Source organism: Berghia stephanieae, chromosome 6 (genome assembly GCF_034508935.2).
Source record: "Berghia stephanieae isolate SIO BIC M18660-M18661 chromosome 6, UCSD_Bste_1.3, whole genome shotgun sequence".
Classification (NCBI taxonomy): Eukaryota; Metazoa; Mollusca; class Gastropoda; order Nudibranchia; family Aeolidiidae; genus Berghia; species Berghia stephanieae.
Window position 1 is genome coordinate 24,709,963 of NC_088365.1, and position 9,131 is coordinate 24,719,093.

General features: G+C 39.4%; 1 long non-coding RNA gene across 1 annotated transcript in view; it reads left to right on the plus strand.

Annotated features, from left to right (window-relative positions):
• Positions 1–9,131, plus strand: part of LOC144974736 (uncharacterized) — a 34,203-nt gene that overhangs the window by 9,944 nt on the left and 15,128 nt on the right. The gene's annotated exons all lie outside the window — the stretch shown is intronic.

A 9,131-nucleotide genomic window follows, 5' to 3' on the forward strand; every position in this document is an offset into this window, starting at 1 on the left:
AGTTGCGTCGCTGGAGGCCGATTGCTACAACACACACAACACCAACATTTTGCAAGTATCTTTAACACTTTTACCATTAAACGGTGATATTGACAACAACAATAATAATAACTATTATTATTATTATTATTATTATTATTATTATTATTATTATTATTATTATTATTATTATTATTATTATTATTATTATTATTATTATTGTTATTAATAATAATATTAGTAGTAGAGGTCTAGTAGTAGAAATAGTAACAGTTGGACCAAGTACATAAATATGAATATTTATACAGCGCATTTCTGCAGATTCAGATAGCCGTGAGCAAAGCGCTTCACAATGTTTCATATTTATCCCCCCCCCCCCACTTCAACAAGCCGTATGGAACCATATTTCTTTGTCATACAGCCTGTTAAGCGACCCTTGTGTACTAAACCTGTCACTACCCGTCATTTCTGTAGCCAGATACTCATTCAATCGAGTGGGGTAAGCGGTAAAGTGCCTTAGCCAGGGAAACAACGCGGGGACCACAATTTTTCACGATTAGTCATCCATCCTATTTACTGATCACACTTAGCATTGGCATTGCTCGACTTTTGTGACAAGACGAAAACCGTACCGCTGAGCCATACGGTCCGTTAGTTCAGTCTAGTTTTGTGGTATCAGTGGTTATAATACAGTAGTGGTAGTGCAGTTATAGTAGAAGTACGTAGTAGTAGTCTTCTGTTCAAAATGGTCATCTGAGCGAAGAGATAGGAGATAGATTCGAATTTACTCTCTTCATTGCATTGACCGTATGCTTTGACTTTGATCATTTGATACGCTGTAAAAAAAAAAAAAAAAAGTACGGTCCACCTAAACCAAAAACAAGCAACAATCTTAGTTTCCCTGAACATAGATATGGTTTTGTTTACGGGAGGAGGGGGAACCATGATTATGGTTTTCCTACAAAATAAAAGGAGCATTTGGGCTATAAATAATATGATCGTGGCCTCCCTAGCTATCTCAGGCTCGGAGTAAACAGCTGGAATTTATTCACGACCAGCTTCAGTTTGCTGCCTTAGCAACATGTAAACAAAAAGTTGGTTGGATGCGCATGACATTACTAAAGGTCAACTGCAGCATAGTTCGGGTCATTTATAAAAAAATCTGGGTCACGTTTGACGTCAAATGTTATTGTTTACATATGGGGCACCTTCCTTTACTGTTCTATACTATACGATTCTTACACTCTTGATTTTTGAAATTCCGGACGTGTTCTAACCGCTGCAAGTTGGGAACAAAATTCGAATTCCGAAACGCAAGAGTGTAAGAAATCAGTTAGATATGAAGTGAGTAGAAAAGTGCCAGAAGACAATAGAGAATAAAAATTTTTTTCGCGGCGGTGGTGGGGTTTGAACCTGCGACCTTATTGGTACGACAACTCCGCCTGGCAGGTGAGAGCGTGGCTCTACCGTGTGAGCTATCCACGAAACACAAAATATTCGTTTCAAACCCAAAGTCATTTCTAGATCCCTCTCTCACCCACTTCTTGAGATCGCCGATTCGTTCACCACCATCGCGAAGTAATTTTGACCAGCAGTTAAGCTTAATAGCCAATATTCTCATCACAAACATATAACATAGAAACGATTGAGACATTGAGTATGCTCCGGTGTATGGGGTGAATTTTTAATTCAGAAAAGTGAGTGGAGCAGGCACTTATGTTGGTAACAACAAGATATGAAGTGAGTAGAAAAGTGCCAGAAGACAATAGAGAATAAAAATTTTTTTCGCGGCGGTGGTGGGGTTTGAACCTGCGACCTTATTGGTACGACAACTCCGCCTGGCAGGTGAGAGCGTGGCTCTACCGTGTGAGCTATCCACGAACACAAAAAATATTCGTTTCAAACCCAAAGTCATTTCTAGATCCCTCTCTCACCCACTTCTTGAGATCGCCGATTCGTTCACCACCATCGCGAAGTAATTTTGACCAGCAGTTAAGCTTAATAGCCAATATTCTCATCACAAACATATAACATAGAAACGATTGAGACATTGAGTATGCTCCGGTGTATGGGGTGAATTTTTAATTCAGAAAAGTGAGTGGAGCAGGCACTTATGTTGGTAACAACAAGATATGAAGTGAGTAGAAAAGTGCCAGAAGACAATAGAGAATAAAAATTTTTTTCGCGGCGGTGGTGGGGTTTGAACCTGCGACCTTATTGGTACGACAACTCCGCCTGGCAGGTGAGAGCGTGGCTCTACCGTGTGAGCTATCCACGAACACAAAAATATTCGTTTCAAACCCAAAGTCATTTCTAGATCCCTCTCTCACCCACTTCTTGAGATCGCCGATTCGTTCACCACCATCGCGAAGTAATTTTGACCAGCAGTTAAGCTTAATAGCCAATATTCTCATCACAAACATATAACATAGAAACGATTGAGACATTGAGTATGCTCCGGTGTATGGGGTGAATTTTTAATTCAGAAAAGTGAGTGGAGCAGGCACTTATGTTGGTAACAACAAGATATGAAGTGAGTAGAAAAGTGCCAGAAGACAATAGAGAATAAAAATTTTTTTTCGCGGCGGTGGTGGGGTTTGAACCTGCGACCTTATTGGTACGACAACTCCGCCTGGCAGGTGAGAGCGTGGCTCTACCGTGTGAGCTATCCACGAACACAAAAATATTCGTTTCAAACCCAAAGTCATTTCTAGATCCCTCTCTCACCCACTTCTTGAGATCGCCGATTCGTTCACCACCATCGCGAAGTAATTTTGACCAGCAGTTAAGCTTAATAGCCAATATTCTCATCACAAACATATAACATAGAAACGATTGAGACATTGAGTATGCTCCGGTGTATGGGGTGAATTTTTAATTCAGAAAAGTGAGTGGAGCAGGCACTTATGTTGGTAACAACAAGATATGAAGTGAGTAGAAAAGTGCCAGAAGACAATAGAAAATAAAAATTTTTTTCGCGGCGGTGGGGGGTTTGAACCTGCGACCTTATTGGTACGACAACTCCGCCTGGCAGGTGAGAGCGTGGCTCTACCGTGTGAGCTATCCACGAACACAAAAATATTCGTTTCAAACCCAAAGTCATTTCTAGATCCCTCTCTCACCCATTCTTGAGATCGCCGATTCGTTCACCACCATCGCGAAGTAATTTTGACCAGCAGTTAAGCTTAATAGCCAATATTCTCATCACAAACATATAACATAGAAACGATTGAGACATTGAGTATGCTCCGGTGTATGGGGTGAATTTTTAATTCAGAAAAGTGAGTGGAGCAGGCACTTATGTTGGTAACAACAAGATATGAAGTGAGTAGAAAAGTGCCAGAAGACAATAGAGAATAAAAATTTTTTTTCGCGGCGGTGGTGGGGTTTGAACCTGCGACCTTATTGGTACGACAACTCCGCCTGGCAGGTGAGAGCGTGGCTCTACCGTGTGAGCTATCCACGAACACAAAAATATTCGTTTCAAACCCAAAGTCATTTCTAGATCCCTCTCTCACCCACTTCTTGAGATCGCCGATTCGTTCACCACCATCGCGAAGTAATTTTGACCAGCAGTTAAGCTTAATAGCCAATATTCTCATCACAAACATATAACATAGAAACGATTGAGACATTGAGTATGCTCCGGTGTATGGGGTGAATTTTTAATTCAGAAAAGTGAGTGGAGCAGGCACTTATGTTGGTAACAACAAGATATGAAGTGAGTAGAAAAGTGCCAGAAGACAATAGAGAATAAAAATTTTTTTCGCGGCGGTGGTGGGGTTTGAACCTGCGACCTTATTGGTACGACAACTCCGCCTGGCAGGTGAGAGCGTGGCTCTACCGTGTGAGCTATCCACGAACACAAAATATTCGTTTCAAACCCAAAGTCATTTCTAGATCCCTCTCTCACCCACTTCTTGAGATCGCCGATTCGTTCACCACCATCGCGAAGTAATTTTGACCAGCAGTTAAGCTTAATAGCCAATATTCTCATCACAAACATATAACATAGAAACGATTGAGACATTGAGTATGCTCCGGTGTATGGGGTGAATTTTTAATTCAGAAAAGTGAGTGGAGCAGGCACTTATGTTGGTAACAACAAGATATGAAGTGAGTAGAAAAGTGCCAGAAGACAATAGAGAATAAAAATTTTTTTCGCGGCGGTGGTGGGGTTTGAACCTGCGACCTTATTGGTACGACAACTCCGCCTGGCAGGTGAGAGCGTGGCTCTACCGTGTGAGCTATCCACGAACACAAAAATATTCGTTTCAAACCCAAAGTCATTTCTAGATCCCTCTCTCACCCACTTCTTGAGATCGCCGATTCGTTCACCACCATCGCGAAGTAATTTTGACCAGCAGTTAAGCTTAATAGCCAATATTCTCATCACAAACATATAACATAGAAACGATTGAGACATTGAGTATGCTCCGGTGTATGGGGTGAATTTTTAATTCAGAAAAGTGAGTGGAGCAGGCACTTATGTTGGTAACAACAAGATATGAAGTGAGTAGAAAAGTGCCAGAAGACAATAGAGAATAAAAATTTTTTTCGCGGCGGTGGTGGGGTTTGAACCTGCGACCTTATTGGTACGACAACTCCGCCTGGCAGGTGAGAGCGTGGCTCTACCGTGTGAGCTATCCACGAACACAAAAATATTCATTTCAAACCCAAAGTCATCAGTTATACTACCTCTCAATCAATTCCTATTTCGTCATCTTTCCAAATAAATAAATAAATAAATAAAAGACATCTTCAAAAACATTCAAATGATACTTATTTTTAAAGAATCTGATTTTGAGTGAAATTTACGTTTGACAATCTGACGTCACAAATTATTATTGTAAACATGACATCATAACGTGTTACTATTTAAGGAGGGGAGGGGGAGGGTTAGAATAAATTGTATTTATTCCACCCCTCTCCATAAATAGTAACGTGTAATGATATCATGTTTACAATATTACTTTGTGACGTCAGGGTGAGTGTCTCACCACTAGACCACACAGCGCATGTATTATTACTTAGTATAGGTTTGATTCGATGGGTCCTATCCTAAAGCTTAAGACCTAAAAACCTAAATAGATAATAACAACGCTACCCCGGTGTATTTGACTACTAATATTTTGGTGGGCTATTAATGACTTAATTAATTAATTAATATTAGGAATATTGTTATTGCAATTTGAAAGGTCTCCGTGTTCCCATAATTACCACATCATTTGATAACATTATGCAGAACCCTGAAATAAACCAAACAAATATATTTATGGCCATAAAACTTGGTGTTTCTTTTTTAGTTTTTTTACGAAACCCGGCGGGTCCCATAGACCCAGGTTCACTCCCCACTGGCGTACACTTCCCTGAGTTCTTGGTTCACTCCCCCCTGGTGTACACTCCCCTGAATCCTTGGTTCACTCCCCCCCCCCTGGCGTACACTTCCCTGAGTCCTTGGTTCACTCCCCCCTGGTGACACTTCCCTGAGTCCTTGGTTCACTCCCTCCTGGTGACACTTCCCTGAATCCTTGGTTCACTCCCCCCTGGTGACACTTCCCTGAGTCCTTGATTCACTCCCCCCTGGTGTACACTTCCCTGAACTTGGTTCACTCCCCCCTGGTGACACTTCCCTGAGTCCTTGGTTCACTCCCCCCTGGTGTACACTTCCCTGAATCCTTGATTCATTCCCCCCTGGTGACACTTCCCTGAATCCTTGGTTCACTCCCCCATGGTGTACACTTCCCTGAATCCTTGGTTTACTCCCCCCTGGTGACACTTCCCTGAATCCTTGGTTCACTCCCCCCTGGTGTACACTTCCCTGAGTCCTTGGTTCACTCCCCCCTGGTGACACTTCCCTGATCCTTGGTTCACTCCCCCCTGATGTACACTTCCCTGAGTCCTTGGTTCACTCCCCCCTGGTGACACTTCCCTGATCCTTGGTTCACTCCCCCCTGGTGTACACTTACCTGAGTCCTTGGTTCACTCCCCCCTGGTGTACACTTCCCTGAATCCTTGGTTCACTCTCCACTGCTGCCTACTTCCCATATTTGTGTCGGGTTTCGTCGGGTTTCGGGGGGTTGCGGGTTTCTTATCTATCAATTAGTTACATAACATTCCTTCTTCCTCTCCTCCTCCTCCTTCTCCTCCTTTTCCTCCTCCTCCTTCTCCTCCTCCTCCTGCTCCTCCTTCTTTTTCTTTACTGCACTGAGCTGGTTCCGATCATATCTAACTGACCGCTGGCAGAATGTCATGATAAGTGGTGTCAAATCCTATATATGTCATTTGAAATTTGGTGTTCCTCAGGGCTCGGTCCATTTTACAATGTTTATGCAGCCACTGTCAAATGTTATTAAGAAATTTGATCTTTTATATCAATTTTTATACAGATTATACGTAAATATTTAGTTTTTCTCCCTGCTATGATATTGGAAGTTTTTAATTTGGGGTCTGTTTATATGAACTCAAAGGGGCTTTCTTTCGTGGACCATTTTATTTCTGAAAGCATAAAAAAACTTGGAGTGTTGATTGAATCTTATCTTTCAATGTTCAGTCAGGTTAATCACATCACAAATACAATGTACCTTGAAATCAGGAGACTTATATATATATATATATATATATATATATATATATATATATATATTATATATATATATATATATAACAGCGGCGTGGCGTGCTTACAGTATAAAGTGGTGCCAGACGAAAATGACTTACACATGCTTCATTTGTAAATATAAAAGAAAGAAAAAAAATTACATAAAAGTAAATTTGCATGGTGATGTTTCTATCTCTGCAAATCTTTTCAATAGTTTGTTTATAGAAATCACGAACGAATATATTGATTGGAGTTTGGACACTGAGGGAAATGGCTAAAGGACACATGCAGACATTGAATGTCAATCGAACAAAGGGTCATTTCAAAACTTACAAAGCGTAAGAATGTAAACAGCCCATAGCCTATTAAAAGAGTACTGTAGTTACGTCATGAAACAACCCCATTCCACTTCGGAAATCAAACATGACACCATACAAGATCTCTCTCTCTCTCTCTCTCTCTCTCTCTCTCTCTCTCTCTCTCTCTCTCTCTATCTATCTATCTATCTATCTACCTATCTGTGTGTGTGTGTGTGTGTGATGAACGCGCACACACACACACACACACAAAGTCAAACACGCATATTCACGCGAAGATCATGCATTTAGCATATAGCATCACTATCAAGAAATGTTTGATTTAACTCGTTCACATTCCTTCATATCAATTTTTGCAGCAATAATAATAATAATAATGATGATGATGATGATAATGATAATGATAATGATAATGATAATAATAATAATAATAATAATAATAATAATAATAATAATAATAATAATGATAATAATAATAATAATAATGATAATAATAATATAATAATAATAATAATAATAATAATAATAATAATAATAATAATAATAATAATAATAATAATAATAATAATAATAAATTAATATATACAATAATCACGACAGAGAGAGAGAGAAACAAATGAACTTGTTAATAATCGTGATTTCGATAATAATAAAGATGGTCGAAGTTACCATACTATGACTATGACGTAAATGACCCAAATTAGCTATTATTCCCCAGTCCAACAGAGTTGGAGCAAAAATTTCTCGGCACCTGAGGCGGGTTTTTTCTCGTATGTGAAGATGGTAAAAATTCGAGCCATTTTCTCAGGTATTCAATGTGGCAACACTAGTGGCACACAATAGTAATAGCCTTCAATGGTGCCAGAGAAAATCCGCTCCTTGCAATCGTTTGAGTGGGGAGTGGGGAAATCCAGTCACTCGCTCAGCCATGGTACACAGTCGCTGACAGTCATCAACGGACTGTGTGAATCGGGAGAAAAGCGTGGATAGAAGGCGTTGTGACAGAAAGGGAGTCTGTTTCGCACTGTTGATAAAAGGCGATATATACCATTTCTCAGTTTTATATATTTTTTTAAAATGCTGTTATCCATATTTAAAACATGGATGTGGTGCCAGGCACCATTTGAACCAATAGAGCCACACCACTGTATATATATATATATATATATATATATATATATATATATATATATATATATATATATATATATATATATATATATATATATATAAAATCCTGATTGGTTAATTGAAACCACGTGAGATGCAATTGTGCTGCTTCTGGCCAGTTTCTGTGTCGATGAGTCGGTGAGAAAACGAAATTTCATTAATTATTGAGAAATAACTCATGGAAATAATAATTATCATTTTAATCGGATTCAAAGGTCTGACAAAGAAAATCTGTACTCTTTATTCTTCATGCTGCCTGGAACTTTTTCACGTCATGTGATCAGAATGTATAAAAGTCAAAACATGATCAGATTTATAATTGGTATCTCCTCTGGATACACTTAAATGCTCGTCGGAGAAGTAGTTCATAAGGCGGTGAAGGAGATAATGACGTCCGCCATTGTTCCGATAGTTTAGAACCTGTTACTAAGCGTCATTACGAGGGAAGTCACGTCAGGACTGTTGAACCCTATTACAAAGGTCCTCACTTTAACCAAAAGTTGCTTTCTCTTTCTATATAATTTTATCAAAATTATTTCTTGCCTGTTGCACACATTTGGCAAAAGTCTCACGTGGATGCATTCGACCAATAGGGATGTATGTTAATCAGAGATTAATCAAGACTTGCCTATAAGTTGTGGTTTAAGATAGATTAATATAATCAACTGATTGGGTGAATTGGGTCACGTGACCAACCCTGCAATTTTTATAATCAAGGAATACTTATTCCTTAGCTTTTTTTCAAATTGAGTTTAACAATAGAAAAATATGATAGAATTAAACTTAAAATAGAGGTTTTATATAGCGCAATATCCACTAAATGTGCTCAACGCGCTTTACAACAGCAACACGTAACATGTAGATCGAGACATGAGTCATGTTAGGCGATATTACAATTTTAACGACAGAGACAACGCTGTTAACGGCCAGTTACTCATTTTACACCTGAGTACAGTGAGAGAATGTGAATAAAGAGCCTTTTTCAATGAATCAACTATGCGTCGAGCGAGGCTCAAACCCAGGACCTTTCGAGTGTCATACCACAAGACCACATAGCCGCATGC